The following is a 17,277-nucleotide window of genomic DNA, read 5'->3' as shown; positions in this document are numbered from 1 at the left end:
CGGTCTGCAGCTCCCAGCATGATCAATGCAGAAGACGGGTGATTTCTGCATTTCCAACTGAGATACCCAGTTCACCTCATTGGGAATGGTCGGACAGTGGATGCAGCCCATAGAAGGCGAGCTGAAGCACGGTGGGGCATCGCTTCACCCAGGAAGCTCAAGGGCTCAGGGGATTTCCCTTTCCTAGCCAAGGGAAGCTGTGACAGACTATACCGGAAAAATTGGGACACTGTCACCTAAATACTGCACTTTTCCAGTGGTCTTAGCAAACGGCACACCAGGAGATTTTATCCTGCACCTTGCTCAGCAGGTCCCATGGCCATGGAGCCTTGCTCACTGCTAGAACAGCAGTTCGAGATCGAACTGCAAGGCAGCAAGCCTGGCTGGGGGAGGGGAGTCCACCATTGTGGAGGCTTGAGTAGGTAAACAAAGTGGCCAGGAAGCTACAGGTAGAGCCCACCACAGCTCAAGGAGGACCCCTGCTTCTGTAGACTCCACTTGTAGGGACACGGCATAGGTGAAAAAACGGCAGCTGAAACTTCTGCAGACTTAAACATCCCGGTCCAACAGCTCTGAAGAGGGCAGTGGTTCCCCCAGCACAGTGTTTGCCCTCTAAGAACAGACAGACTGCCTCCTCAAGTGGGTCCCTGACCCCCATGTAGCGTAACTCGGAGACACATCCCAGTAGGGACTGACTGACACCTCATACAGCTGGGTGTCCCTCTGAGTCAAAGCTTCCAGAGGAAGGTTCAGGCAGCAGTATTTGTTGTTCTGCAATATTTGCTGTTCTGCAGCCTCCACTGGTGATACCCAGGGAAACAGGGTCTGGAGTGGACCTCCAGCAAACTCCAACAGACCTGCAGCTGAGGGGCCTGTTAGAAGGAAAACTAACAAACAGAAACGAATAGCATCAACATCAACAAAAAGGACATCCACACCAAAACCCGATCTGTAGGTCACCATCATCAAAGACCAAAGGTAGGTAAAGCCACAAAGACAGGGAGAAACCAGAGCAGAAAAGCTGAAAGTTCTAAAAACAGGAGTGCCCCTTCTCCTCCAAAAGATCACAGCTCCTCACCAGCAACGGAAAAAAGCTGGATGGAGAATGACTTTCACAAGTTCAAAGAAGTAGGCTTCAGAAAGTTGGTAATAACAAACTTATCCGAGCTAAAGGAGGATGTTAGAACCCATTGCAAGGCAGCTAAAAACTTTGAAAAAAGATTATATGAATGGCTAACTAGAATAAACAGTGTAGAGAAGACCTTAACTTACCTGATGGAGCTGAAAACCATGGCACAAGAACTACATGACACAGGCACAAGCTTCAGTAGCCAATTTGATCAAGTGGAAGAAAGGGTATCAGTGACTGAAGATCAAATGAATGAAATGAAGTGAGAAGAGACGTTTAGAGAAAAAAGGGTAAAAAGAAATTAACAAGGCCTCCAAGAAATATGGCACTATGTGAAAAGACCAAATATACATTTGATTCGTGTACTTGAAAGGCATACAGAGAACGGAACCAAGTGGAAAACACGCTTCAGGATATTATCCAGGAGAACTTCCCCAACCTAGCAAGGGAGGCCAACATTAAAATTCAGGAAATATAGAGAACACCACAAAGATACTCCTCGAAAAGAGCAACCCCAAGACACATAATTGTCAAATTCACCAAGGTTGAAATGAAGGAAAAAATGTTAAGGGCAGCCAGAGAGAAAGGTCGGGTTACCCACAAAGGGAAGCCCATCAGACTAACAGCAGATCTCTCGGCAGAAACCATACAAGCCAGAAGAGAGTGGGGGCCAATATTCACCTTTCGTAAAGAAAAGAATTTTCAACCCAGAATTTCATATCCAGCCAAACTAAGTTTCATAAGTGAAGGAGAAATAAAATCCTTTACAAACAAGCAAATGCTGAGAGATTTTATCACCACCACGCCTGCCTTACAAGAGCTCCTGAAGGAAGCAATAAACATGGAAAGGAACAACCAGTACAAGCCACTCCAAAAACATGCCAGATGGTAAAGACCATCGATGCTAGGAAGAAACTGCATCAATTAATGGGCAAAATCACCAGCGAGCATCATAACGACAGGATCAAATTCACATACAACAATATTAACCTTAAATGTAAATGGGCTAAATGCCCCAATGAAAAGACACAGACTGGAAAATTGGATAAAGAGTCAAGACCCATCAGTATGCTGTACTCAGGAGACCCATCTCATGCGCAGAGACGCACATAGGCTCAAAATAAAGGGATGGAGGAAGGTCTACCAAGTAAATGGAAAACAAAAAAAAGCAGGGGTTGCAATCCTAGTCTCTGATAAAACAGACTTTAAACCAACAAAGATCAAAAGAGACAAAGGCGGCGATTACATAATGGTAAAGGGAACAATTCAACAAGAACAGCTAACTATCCTAAATATATGTGCACCCAATACAGGAGCACCCAGATTCATAAAGCAAGTCCTTAGAGACCTACAAAGAGACTTAGACTCCCACACAATAATAATGGGAGACTTTAACACCCCACTGTCAATATTAAACAGATCAACAAGACAGAAGGGTAACAAGGATATCCAGGACTTGAATTCAGCTCTGGAACAATCGCATGTAATAGACATCTACAGAACTCTACACCCCAAATCAACAGAATATACATTCTTCTCAGCAACACATCGCACTTATTCCAAAATTGACCACATATGTGGAAGTAAAGCACTCCTCAGCAAATGCAAAAGAACAGCAATCACAACAACTGTCTCTCAGACCACAGTGCCATCAACTTACAACTCAGGATTAACAAACTCACTCAAAACCACACAACTACATGGAAACTGAAGAACATGCTCCTGAATGACTGCTGGGTAAATAACGAAATGAAGGCAGAAATAAAGATGTTCTTTGAAACCAATGAGAACAAAGACACAACATACCAGCATCTCTGGGACACAATTAAAGCAGTATGTAGAGGGAAATTTATAGCACTAAATGCCTATCGGAGAAAGTGGGAAAGATCCAAAATCGACACCCTAACATCACAATTAAAAGAACTAGAAAAGCAAGAGCAAACACATTCAAAAGCTAGCAGAAGGCAAGAAATAACTAAGATCAGAGCAGAACTAAAGGACATAGAAAAACAAAAAGCCCTTCAAAAAATCAATGAATCCAGGAGCCGGTTTTTTGAAAAGATCAACAAAATTGATAGACAACTAGCAAGACTAATAAAGAAGAAAAGAGAGAAGAATCAAATAGATGTAATAAAAAATGATAAAGGGGATATCACCACCGATCCCACAGAAATACAAACTACCATCAGAGAATACTACAAACACCTCTATGCAAATAAAGTAGAAAATCTAGAAGAAATGGATAAATTCCTGGAGACCTACAGCCTCCCATGACTAAACCAGGAAGAAGTTGAATAGCTGAATGGACCAATAATAGGCTCTGAAATTGAGGCAATAATTAACAGCCTACCAACCAAAAAAAGTCCAGGACCAGACGGATTCACAGCCGAATTGTACCAGAGGTACAAGGAGGAGATGGTACCATTCCTTCTGAAACTATTCCAATCAATAGAGAAAGAGGGAATCCTCCCTAACTCATTTTATGAGGCCAGCATCATCCTGATACTAAAGCCTGGCAGACACAACAAAAAAAAAAAGAGAATTTTAGACCAATATCCCTGATGAACATTGATGCACAAATCCTCAATAAAATACTAGCAAACTGAATCCAGCAGCACATCAAAAAGCTTATCCACCATGATCAAGTTGGCGTCATCCCTGGGATGCAAGGCTGGTTCAACATATGAAAATCATTAAACGTATCCATCACATAAACAGAACCAAAGACAAAAACCACATGATTATCTCAATACATGCAGAAAAGGCCTTCAGCAAAATTCCAACAGCCCTTCATGCTAAAAACTCTCAATAAACTAGGTATTGATGGAATGTATCTCAAAATAATAAGAGCTGTTTATGACAAACCCACAGCCAATATCATACTGAATGGGCAAAAACTGGAAGCATTCCCTTTGAAAACTGGCACAAGACAGGGATGCCCTCTCTCACCACTCCTATCCAACATACTGTTGGAAGTTCTGGCCAGGGCAAATAGGCAAGAGAAAGAAATAAAGGATATTCAATTAGGAAAAGAGGAAGTCAAATTCTCCCTGTTTGCAGATGACATGATTGTATATTTAGAAAACCCCATCGTCTCAGCCCAAAATCTCCTTAAGCTGATAAGCAACTTCAGCAAAGTCTCAGGATACAAAATCAATGTGCAAAAATAACAAGCATTCTTATACACCAATAACAGACAAACAGAGAGCCAAATCATGAGCAAACTTCCATTCACAATTTCTACAAAGAGAATAAAATACCTAGGAATCCAACTTACAAGGGATGTGAAGGACCTCTTTAAGGAAAACTACAAACCACTGCTCAATGAAATAAAAGAGGACACAAACAAATGGAAGAACATTCCATGCTCATGGATAGGAAGAATCAATATTGTGAAAATGGCCATACTGCCCAAGGTAATTTATAGATTCAATGCCATCCCCATCAAGCTACCAATGACTTTCTTCACAGAATTGGAAAAAACTACTTTAAAGTTCATAGGGAACCAAAAAAGAGCCTGCATTGCCAAGAGAATCCTAAGCCAAAAGAACAAAGCTGGAGGCATCATGCTACCTGACTTCAAACTATACTATAAGGCTACAATAACCAAAACAGCATGGTACTGGTACCAAAACAGAGATATACAACAGTGGAACAAAACAGAGCCCTCAGAAATAATACCACACATCTACAAGTATCTGATCTTTGACAAACCTTACAAAAAGAAGAAATGGAGAAAGGATTCCCTATTTAATAAATGGTGCTGGGAAAACTGGCTAGCCATATGTAGAAAGCTGAAACTGGATCCCTTCCTTACACTTTATACAAAAATTAATTCAAGGTGGATTAAAGACTTAAATGTTAGACCTGAAACCATAAAAACCCTAGAAGAAAACCTAGGCAATACCATTCAGGACATAGGCATGGGCAAGGACTTAATGACTAAAACACCAAAAGCAATGGTAACAAAAGCCAAAATAGACAAATGGTATCTAATTAAACTAAAGAGTTTCTGCACAGCAAAAGAAACTACCATCAGAGTGAACAGGCAACTTACAGAATGGGAGAAAAATTTTGCAATCTACCCATCTGACAAAGGGCTAATATCCAGAATCTACAAAGAACTTAAATTTACAAGAAAAAATCAAACAACGCCATCAAGAAGTGGGCAAAGGATATGAACAGACACTTTTCAAAAGAAGACACTTATGCAGCCAACAGACATTAAAAAAATGCTCATCATCACTGGTCGTCAGAGAAATGTAAATCAAAGCCACAATGAGATATCACCTCACACCAGTTAGAATGGCGATCATTAAAAAGTCAGGAAACAATAGATGCTGGAGAGGATGTGCAGAAATAGGAACACTTTTACACTGTTGATGGGAGTGTAAACTAGTTCAACCATTGTGGAAGACCATGTGGTGATTCCTCAAGGATCTAGAACTAGAAATACCATTTGACCCAGCCATCCCATTACTGGGTATATTCCCAAAGGATTGTAAATCATGCTACTATAAAGACACATGCAGACACATGTTTATTGCAGCACTATTCACAATAGCAAAGACTTGGAACCAACCCAAATGTCCAACAATGATAGACTGGATTAAGAAAATGTGGCACATATACACCATGGAATACTATGCAGCCATAAAAAAGAATGAGTTCATGTCCGTTGAAGGGACATGGATGAAGCTGGAAACCATCATTCTCAGCAAACTATTGCAAAGACAGAAAACGAAACACCACATGTTCTCACTCATAGGTGCGAATTGAACAATGAGAACACTTGGACACAGGGTGGGGAACATCACGCACAGGGGCCTGTCGTGTGGTGGTGTGATGGGGGAGGGGTAGCATTAGGAGAAATACCTAATGTAAATGACGAGTTAATGGGTACAGCAAACCAACACGGTACATGTATACATATGTGACAAACTTGCACGTTGTGCACATGTACCCTAGAACTTAAAGTATAATAAAAAAAATATAAAAATTAGCCAGGTGTGGTGATGTATGCCTGTAATCCCAGCTACTTGGGAGGCTGAAGCAGGAGAATCGCTTGAACACAGGAGGCAGAGGTTGTGGTGAGCCAAGATTGCCCCATTGCCACTCCAGCCTGGGCAACAAGAGTGAAACTCTATCTCCACAAAAAAAAAAAAAAACCCAACAGGACATTTAGATACTAAAGAGAATAATTAGATACCATTTGAAATCCAAATACATACTTGTCTCCCAACACATTTTTAATATGCTGAAATATGTGTGATTATTTAACGGGAGAACCCGTCCCCAGTATTTTATCAGGGCCCCTGTCCCCAATATTTCAACATAGGTTCTTTTATTTTCCCTAAGTGTTGGCCAGTCTGAGAAATAAAGACAAAGAGTACAAAGAGAGGAATTTTACAGCTGGGCCGCCCGGGGTGACATCACATATCGGTAGGACCATGATGCCCACTTGAGCCACAAAACCAGCAAGTTTTATTAAGGATTTCAAAAGGGGAGGTGGTGCAAGAACAGGGAGTAGGTCACAAGATCACATGCTTCAAAGGGCAAAAAGGAGAACAAAGATCACATGCTTCTGAGGAAACAGGACAAAAGGCAAAACAGAACTACTGATAAGGGTCTATGTTCAGTTGTGCACGTATTGTCTTGATAAACATTTTAAACAACAGAAAACAGGGTTCAAGAGCAGAGAACCGGTCTGACCTCAAATTTACCAGGGCGGGGTTTTTTCCCCACCCTAATAAACCTGAGGGTACTGCGGGAGACCAGGGCGTATTTCAGTCCTTATCTCAACCCCATAAGACAGACACTCCCAGAGTAGCCGTTTATAGACCTTCTCCAAGGAATGCAATTCTTTTCCTAGGGTCTTAATATTAATATTCTTTGCTAGGAAAAGAATTTAGTGATATCTCTCCTACTTGCACGTCCGTTTATAGGCTCTCTGCAAGAAGAAAAATAAGGCTTTTTTTGCCCGACCCTGCAGGCAGTCAGACCTTACCGGTGTCTTCCCTTGTTCCCTAAAAATCACTGTTATTCTGTTCTTTTTCAAGGTGCACTGATTTCACATTGTTCAAACGCACGTTTTACAATCAACTTGTAGAGTTAACGCAATCATCACAGTGGTCCTGATGTGACGTACGTCCTCAGCTTACAAAGAGAACAGGATTAAGAGATTAAAATAAAGACTGGTGTAAGAAATTATGGAAGTATTATTTGGGAAGTGATAAATGCCCATGAAATCTTCACAATTTATGTTCCTCTGCGGTGGCTCCAGCCGGTCCCTCCGTTCGGGGTCCCTGACTTCCCGCAACAATTATTACATTACTATGAATACTATTATATATTTTTTCTAATATTAAGCTCACTTAAGCTTAGAGTCTGATATACAGTATAGAAATAAAATTTAAATCTTCTCAATGCTCCAATGGAATGTATCCAATAGATACATTCTTCAACAATGTATCTATTATTGTTTACAAGGACTATACATCTTAAGCACTAAGACAAGTATAAAACATTGTTTTTATACTAGATATAATATGTGTAATCTGAAATGTCCATATGAAATGTTAAATAAGTCTAAAACTTTAGATATTAAAAAAAAAAGTACTTATCTGTTCTGTAAAGTGCCAGTTCCATGTTGGGTCAACCTTAAGTTCTGAGTCTATTCATTATCCTGAAATCCAATCTTCCTCCTGCCTTTTGTATAGCTACAGGTACGTTGTTATAAACTCAAAGCTCACAGGTGGAAGTGGGCTCCAACTAAAGGGCCAGGAGTCAGAGCTTCCATGTAAAGATTTCAGACATGTGACAAAATTTATACTCTCAAAAGAAACTATGGAAAACAAAGATTATGGTGAATTCTTAGTTAATAACATTCCTTTATTTTAATGAGGACAATTTCTTATGTGGGCTACAGGTTCTGATTACAGGGTTTGAAATGTAGTCATCATGTTAGGTTCAATATGGCAAACTGAATACATGCATCTGCCTACCCTTCAACACAAAACCCTCCTGAAGTGGCAATACACATGTCTCACCTTCATCCTACACACACATAATTAATATAATGTATATACTTTTAAGAAGGAAACAATAACACAGAAAGCCAAGGTGAGATTCCATCAGTAGACCAGAAACTTTTAGAAACTACAGGAAGCAAGAAAGTACATGGGAGGGAACTGGTGGAGAAATCAATCAGAGGAAACCACAGCCTCTCAAAATGGTGCTTCCTTGTTTTCTAGGGCCTCCAGGAAATCTCTAAGCTCAGAGTCAACAAACACAGAGATAAAGAGTTGATCAGGGATAAGTCTACCCAGGTTATCTCATGAAGGATGAATGGCTGGGGCACCTGAATCCATGATGTTTACATTCTCCTCCCCAACAGAGACATTTGCCCTCAGGGGCAAGAACAACTCCCTCATTTCAGTGAAGGAAAGAGCAAGCAGGGTGTTAAGGCCTCACAGAAATAGAAGAGAGTGTGAGTTATTTCTAGATTTCTCCAAAACATGCACCTATTCCAGAACCTCTTCACCCAGGAGTAGAACAGTACATCCCACAGTAAACTTTTTTAAATTTTGAATATTGATCAATGTCCCCTTCAGCTTACCCAACTCGGGCTACCTTGCCTATATACCTTAAGGGAAACCTTCCTGTGTAAACAACCTGCTCACTTTCATGATGTTAGCTATTTCATGGTCTTCAAAGTTATTTCGATTTTATAATACAACAGAAAATACTTGATAGTTTTTCAGGTCTCTAAGTTTAAAGCTTTGTGGCTGGGTGCAGTGTCTCATGCCTACAATCCTAGCACTTTGGGAGATTGAGGCAGCCAGTTCACTTGAGCCCAGAAGTTCAAGACCAGCCTAGGCAACATAGCAAGACACTGTCTGTACAAAAAAATTTAAAAATTAGCTGGGCATGGTAACATATGCTTGTGGTCCCAGCTGCTCGGGAGGCTGAGGTGGGAAGATTGCTTGAGCCTGGGAGGCTGAGGACAGTGAGCTGTGATCATGCCACTGCACTCCAGCCTGGATGACAGAGAGAGACCTTGTCTCAACTTAAAAAAAAGAGAGAGAGAGATTTGCCATGTATGTTTACAATGCCTGCTTACAATTCAGTGATTTTTCCATTCTAATCCTGAATACATATAACCTGTACCTTTGCTTTGAAATATTTCCACTTGAATTCCCCATTAAACAATATGTTCTAAACCCTTCCACCTAGAAGCACTTTTCAATTCTGCTTTTTTCCCCATCAGACCACTCTTTTCCAGGCTCTCAGTCTAGAAATCTTGAGATCAACTTTGACTACTGTTCAATAAAATTTATATGAGGACACTGATTTGGACTGAGCTCCTGCAGTAGGCCCAAGAGACCAGAACAAACCAGAATGGAGTCACTTATGCTAGGTGACACATAGTCAAACTGAACATTGAAAGGGGCCAGTTTTCTGAAGAAAAACAAACAAACAAACAAAAACAGGAGATTCACAGCAGCCAATCAGAAGGGGCCCAGTTTCCCTGAGCTGGCATGATAAAGAAGTCCTTTCTATTTTAACCCTAAAAGGAAAGTAACTTTGAAACAACCAATCAGCTTTTTGTTCCCTGTTTCTGCTTTCTTCAACCCTTTTCCGCCTATGAAGCCAACCTCTTAAGCATAACTCATTGGAGAGCCTTTGCTAGATCTTTGGAAGAAACACCACTGATTCATGAGTCACTAATAAAAGTCAATTAGATCTTTTGAATTGTTGCAATTTTGTCTTTTGACACTACTATGTTTCCTTTTAACCCCATATTCATTCACAGGAAGCCTGCTATTTCTCACATTGCTTCTTTAATCAAAAAAGTTTTGTGAATCCTGACAGAGCATTACAATTCTCATATTTGACATTCAAACCCTCTATATAATCTTCCCACCCTGTCCCCACAGAACTCTATTTATTCCACAATCCTCCGACAGGAACCTGGGTTCTAATTGGGCTGGATGGCCATTAGTCTTGCTCATTTCCAAATGAAAACACTTTTCTATGAATCTTCCTTCAGCCCCCGCTCAAAACTTTTCTTAGTAAAGTCTCTAATTTCTCCTAACTCTCACTATACTTAGAGCCAAGACCACAGCTCCTAATTTTTGTTCCATGTGTGTTTTTTTTTTCTCACCTCTAATTAGTACACAGGTCTACCATCTCTTATTTGCAATTCTAAAATGCCAGAAGTCCTGAAATCCAATTGTTTTTTCTTAACTCATTTGTCAGCAAAACCCAGAACTGAGATGAGATTAGCTGTCTTATGTTCCTCACTTTGTGTGAATATGTATATGTCTTACTGCAAAAATATTAATGTGCAGATTCTGCCCTAAGCCATGCTGGGGTTATTATATAATAAAAGGTATCAAAACAGTATTACTGTTATTTAAATCCAGCAAGTTTTGAAATCTAAAACATATTTGGTTCTAAATGTTTTTTCACATAAGAAACTGTGGTCCTGTATAACTTCTCTGAGCTCAGAAATGTAAACTTCTTGTAGTTCTCACACAAATAATACTATGATTTAGTAAGAACTGGCCTCTTGAGAAAGTATAACATTGCTAGAATATAAAAATAAAGATCAGCCGGGCGCGGTGGCTCATGCCTGTAATCCCAACACTTTGGGAGGCTGAGGTGGGCAGATCACCTGAGGTTGGAAGTTCGAGACCAGCCTGACCAACATGGAGAAACTTTGTCTCTACTAAAAATACAAAATTAGCTGGGTGTGATGGCGCATGACTGTAATCCCAGCTACTAGGGAGGCTGAGGCAGGAGAATCACTTGAACCCGGGAGGCGGAGGTTGCTGTGGACCGAGATTGCACCACTGTACTCCAGCCTGGGCAACAAGAGTGAAACTCCATCTCTAAATAAATAAATAAATATCATAACCATTTCCATGGTCAGGGTATTCTGTGTATTATTTTCAATCCTGACTCTAGTTTATATACTCAATGTTGTTAGCCCATTGTTCCATCTTCATACCAATTTCTAATTTCTGTTACCTTGCTTTGAAAGCATGTACCTTTGATATCCACTTCTGCAAAAAGTATGTAGAGAAAAATTTCTAATTGGAAAGAGCTAGAATAGTCAGATCCAAACGTCGTCTGTGGTATTTTCAGTATGTTTTAAGAGTATCATTAAAACAATAATGCAAATATCTGAAATACTTTCAAAACAGAGTTAAATGAAATACAACAATAACATTTGAGATTGAATTAGAGTAATACTGTACTAAAAATCAAAATCTTAATGGACTTTATAAAATTTAAGTGTGTGTGCTAAGAAACAAGTTAGAGATTGAGCAGGACTTATATTGTATAAAATACAGTTTTAGTTCACCGCAACGCCAAAAGCAAACAATTATTTAACTCTCTCTCCATATGTTACTAAAAGCAATCAGTATTACAAATCGGTATAACCAAACTGTACAGTAACTCCTTAATTCTGAGGGATAGGCTCCTAAAAACATCTATGGTAATACAATTTGTTAACAAGAAATTTATTATGGAGAAATTAGATAAGGAGATACTGAGTTTATAAATGACCACTGAATGTTCACTAAAGTAAAACAATTCAGACCAAGCACAAATGCTAAGTTTAAAGGAAGTTTTTGTTGTACATGTTAAATTAGTAATACTGGGTACTATACAAATGATTTCCATTTACTGTTCCTTTACCACTAGAAACATTTCAGGATTTCTCTGCCCCAAGTTTCAAAAAGATATTTGTCAGTTAATTTGTCTTAATGAAGATAAGTGCTGATTAAAAGGTTTTCTCCCCTGTGTCTTGTACAGTTAAATGCTTAAGGTTTTTATGATTTCACACACTCTTTAGTGTAACTGAGCCCTACCTGCAGTGAGTAGCTGCTCAGGAACAACAAAGCTTTGCGTAATCTTAATTTATTTCAAAAACTCTCTCCCTGATACCCAAAGTGAAGTAATGTTAGTCCTCCTTGTATTTCACTGTCATTTCTCCTTAGCTTATTTCTTCCTCACTCATTCCTCACTTCTTAGACCTCAATAAATTTTATGTTATTTTGTCACATGTCCCTCAATTTCGATTTGTCTAATACTTTCCCATGAATGGACAGAAGTAATGCATTTTTGGCAAGAATATCACAGAAATAATGTTGTGACTTTCTTAAAGCACCATAGCACAGGATTCATGATGTCAATGTATCTTCTTGCTGGTGGTAACAGCCATGATCACTTAGTTACAGTAGTTCCTACTTTATAATGTTATCATCTTTCCCTTGGTAGTTAATAAATATCTTGAGGGAAATGCTTTGGAACTATGTATAAATCCAGTTTCTCCTGATAATTTTATGCACTAATTTCAGCATTTATCAGTGGATCTTGTTTACAGTAATTATCACTAGTTCTTGCCTAAAGGTTATTTTCTATTTCCCTCTTTATTTCTACATTTATGAATTAAAATCCTACCATAACAGTTTTTTAATGCAACAGTGCTGCAATGAAATTTTAGTATGTCTCTAGGAAAGAGCTTCCCAATCATTTTGACATCATGGTACATATAGAAATATTATTTCTATACATACATTGAAGTAACTGGACAAGACTCCTGGCAGCCAGAGGTTATCGGCCAGTGAGGTATGGCTGAGTCCAGGCCCCACCAACACCTTTAGGATGAAGACTCATTACCATGGCAAATCTGTAACCTGTCTGTGGTACCCTAGTAAGAAAGCTCTAATCTAGTGATGGCAGCGGTGGGCCATCTGGAGTGGCTGCTGTTATCACGCCAGCTGCAACAGGTAGGTACACCCGGGCTGCATGCTCTGTGGGGTCGGCGGGAGCCAGGAACAAGAGGGAGTCTCACCCCTTCCGAGCTTGGGTGGGAGCTCCCCGGATGCCACTGCAGCCACCCAAGCCACAGCTGAAGACCAGGGTATCTCTGTACTCTTGGGGCCCGGAAGAAGCGGGGAGCCCCACCATCCTGGGTGCAGCTGCAGCCGCCCAAGTTGTGGCTGCAGACCCAGGCCTCCTGCTCCACAGAGCAGGCAGGAGCCCCACCCTCCCTGGTGCAGCTGCAGCTGCCCAAGTTGTGGCTGTGGACCCAGGTCTCTCTGTGCTCTTGGGGGGCCAAGAGCAGGCAGGAGCCCTGCACCTCTGGCACAGCTGCGGCCGCCCAAACTGTGGCTGCACACCCAGGCATCTCTATACTCTTGGGGGCCCAAGAAACTCCCTCCCTGCCCTCGCAAGCTTGGAAGTACCTGCTCCTGATGCTTGGCTTCTCCCTGCTGTCAGTACCCACTATGATCTTGGAGCAAAGTCAGGGTTGAGTCCAGATGCTATAACAGCCCAGCCAGGTGTGCACATGCTCAGGGCAGTGCAAACATGCCAGCTCCTTACAGCCTTGGCCCCCTCCAGACTCTGGGCATTGAGGAGCACCTAAGGGAAGCCAAGGCAGGGCTGAGGGCGGCCTGGCGCTGGCCTGCAGGCTCTCTTGGCATCTACAGCCTAGGTGCCATGAACGGGCAGGAGGCAGACAGGTTCCTGGGCAGAAGGGGGCAGGTCCCTGGTGAGGCCCCACTTTCAGGCCAGGGAGGGCCTGAAGGCTGGCGACTGGACTGCCAGTCCTGTGGACTGGAGTGGGAACGTGTGGTGCCTTTTTTGAGCCTGCCTATGGACCAATGGGCATGCACTTCCTCACCCCTGAGGCCCATAAAAGCCCCAGGCTCAGCCAGAGCTGAGCAGGCATCGGGATGACTAGCTGCAGAGAGCAGCTACCCACTCCAAGGCATCCTCTCTGCTAAGAACTGCAGATGTCAGGACAACCAGGTGCAGAGAGGAGCAACCCACTCCAGAAACTCCTCTCTGCTGAGAGCTGCAGAGACGATGGGATGACCTGCTTGCAGAGGGGAGCTTCCCACTCCATGGTTTCCTCCCTGCTAGGAGCTGAACATTTATCAGGATAACCTGGCTGCAGAAAGAAGCTACCCAACGCAGGTCTCCTCTAAATTGTTCCACTGCTCAAAAAAGCTCTTCTTCATTTTGCTCACCCTCCACTTAACTGCATACCTCACTCTTCCCAATCACAGGACAAGAACATGGGACCCATAAAATGGTGAGGCTAAAAGAGCTGTAACACAAATAGGGCTGAAACGTGCCCCTTGCCTGCCACATTGTGGCCCTTTGGGGTGCCCAGACATGGGAGCTCCCTGAGCCAGGGCTGACTCCCTCTCTGGGGTCCTGTAGTTCCTGGCATCTCCAAGCTTCCGGGTGCCACCGCATTTCCCAGTGCCAGCTGTGGAAGCTGCTTACAGTGCACCTGGTCCAGCTGCAGCCTCACAGAGAGCTGGCACCCATGCCAACACCTGGAGCTGCCCACCCCGTTGCAGCAGCCAGCTTGTCTGACTGTGCAGTGTCCAGACCCTACACTTGCTCATACACCCCTCACCACTCCACATCTGGCTCATCCTTGGCAGGCATGGGATCCAGCCTGGTAGCATGAGCCAAGTGGAATAAGCCCAGTGGACTGAAGCAAAACTTTGGCAAAGGTGCCACTGGCCACAGAGGTTTCTGGCCAGAAAAGCAACACCCCAAGGAACCCATAACACTAGGGTATCATCTAAAAGCTGAACTGGTGAATTGTACACCAAGTGCACCTTCAATTTTACTAGATATTGTCAAATTGCTCTCCAAAGTAGTTATAAGAACTTATGCCCACCTCAAGAGGGCAGAGAATTATCAATGCTTTGTATCCTTCACTGATAAGTAGGGTTATCTAACTCTTGTTACACAAGTCTGATGCATGTGAAGTGGCATATAATCGGGGTTTAAATTTGAATTTCCCTAATTAGGGGCCCTAATTTCCTGTTTTTTAAATTGATAAGTAATAGTTCTTTATTCTAGATACATATCTTGTGTCAGATACATGTGTTACAAATGTCTTCTCTCAAGTCTTGGCTTTTCTTTTCACCTTGTTTATTGTTGTTTTTTGATGAGCAGATTGTTACTTTAATGGATCAAATTGATTTTATGTGTGTATGCATTTTATACTTTTATGTCTTACTGAAGAAAGCCTCCCTTCCCTGAAATCAGAAACATATACTCTCCTAAAGTTTCCTCTCCAGTAGTAGTTCTCAGATTGTGATACAGGAAAATTAAGAGACCATGAATTTAAAACTATTTTGCCTCTCATTGTCTCACAAACGTAACATGAGTTTTCTAGTGGCTACATTATACATGTAATATTGCAATACATTGATGGCAAAAGTGGGTAGAGAATCCAAGTGTCTTCTATTAAGCCAAAATTTAGAGATTTCCAAAAATGTAGAGCAATGCTATTATTTTCACTCAATTATTTTTATTTTGGAAAAGTTATTTTTATTAAAAATATAGTATTTATGTCAGCCTGTAATGGATTATTTTAAAATTAATAAAATAAATACACTTAATTTATCTTTTACTTTCTAATATAATAGCTATCAAGAGATGTAAACACACACAAAACAAATATAAGCATATAAGGTCAAACAAAAGCTCTACGGGGTTCTCAAAATTTTAAGAATATAAAGGACCTCGAGATCAAAAAGTTTGAACACCCTTGCTCTAAAATTATAACCTTTGTGCCTTTCACAGTTCACACCTGGGAACTGATTATCACATAAAAAGTGGCTTCCAATATCTTTTATAAAAATAATGGAAACCTATTTATTGATGAGGTCACCCTATGGCTCTGGAAAGCCTACGCTTTCATAAATCTAACTCCACATATGTATGTGTGTGCGGGGGGTGGGCAGGTGTATATAAGTCATTTCTGGGCCCTCAATTCTGTTCCACCGACAATATGTCTAGCACCATACCAATATCACATTGTTGAACTTCCATGGGTGTATGGGGTTTATATCAGGTAAAGTAAGTCTCCCTTCATATTTTTTCTTCTCCAAAATCGCCTTGTGTATTTTACAGTTTATTCTTCTAAATAAATTTTAGGATGAGTTTGTCAAATTCCATTAAAATTCTGTTGAGACATCTATGGAAATTTTGTTGAGTTTAGAGATTAATAATATAGCAAGAATCAATATCTTTACATTATTAAGCATTCTTGTGTATTGACATTATTTATGCTAATATTTATTTAGATCTTCATTTTATGATCCAAGTTTTATAATTTTGTCCATCTGCTATTAGGTTCTTTCCCAAGTACTTTAGAGTATAATATTTACTTTACATTAGACCAATTTTCTAACTAGTTATTGCTGCTCTATAGATAAAATTATTGCTCTCCATATGTTGATCATGTATCCAGCTTTACAACTATATTTTTAATGACTTTTAGTAGTTTATCTAAGAATTCATTTCAATTTACTAGAAATTCATTTTAATTCACTAGAAATGCAAACTTGTTCATTTCTGCCATTGTCATCCACACCTATTACTTCTTGCCTTATTGCTTTGGCTAGGTCACCTGTACAATGTTAAACAGGAGTTTATTGGCCAGGCGCAGTGGCTTTCCCCTGTAATCATAGCACTTTGGGAGGCTGAGGCAGGAGGATCACTTGAGGCCAGGAGTTCAAAAACAGTCTGGGCAAAACCCATCTCTACTGGGTTGGCGAAACCCCATCTCTACTAAAAATACAAAAATTAGTTGCGCATGGTGGCACATGCCTGTAATCCCAGCTACTTAAGTGGCTGAGACATGAGAATTACTTGAACCCAGGAGGCAGAGGTTGCAGTAAGCCGAGATCATGCCACTGCAATCTAGCTTGGGTGACAGAGCAAGACTCTGTCTGGAAAAAAAAAAAAAAGGAGTTTATATAATCAGTATCTCCTTTTCTTGTCCCTCAAACTAAAGGGTCTGATTCTAATGTGATATCTGCTGTAGATTTTTGGTAGATGTATTTTATTAGACTAAGAAAATTCCACTTTATTAGAATGCTTTTCATGAATAGGTGATGAATTCTTTGCCAAATATGTTTTCTGCGCCTATTGAAATGGTTATATGGTTTTTCTTTCTTCCTTAATTTGCTAATGTGATGAGTTACACTAATAGATGTTCTCATTTTAAATCATCCTTGCATTTCTAAGATTAAACACTACCTGGTCCTGGCACATGATGCTAAGTGACCACCAATATCTAGTCTCTCTTCCTT

The 17,277-nt window shown here is 40.8% G+C and overlaps 1 protein-coding gene across 11 annotated transcripts in view; it reads right to left on the bottom strand.

The window, feature by feature from the left end:
• Nucleotides 1–17,277, bottom strand: part of PHKB (phosphorylase kinase regulatory subunit beta) — a 238,738-nt gene that overhangs the window by 146,701 nt on the left and 74,760 nt on the right.

Source organism: Pongo abelii, chromosome 18, assembly GCF_028885655.2.
Source record: "Pongo abelii isolate AG06213 chromosome 18, NHGRI_mPonAbe1-v2.0_pri, whole genome shotgun sequence".
Lineage (NCBI taxonomy): Eukaryota > Metazoa > Chordata > Mammalia > Primates > Hominidae > Pongo > Pongo abelii.
The sequence above is the reverse complement of the archived record's forward strand: the minus strand, read 5'-3'. Positions and strand labels throughout refer to the sequence as shown.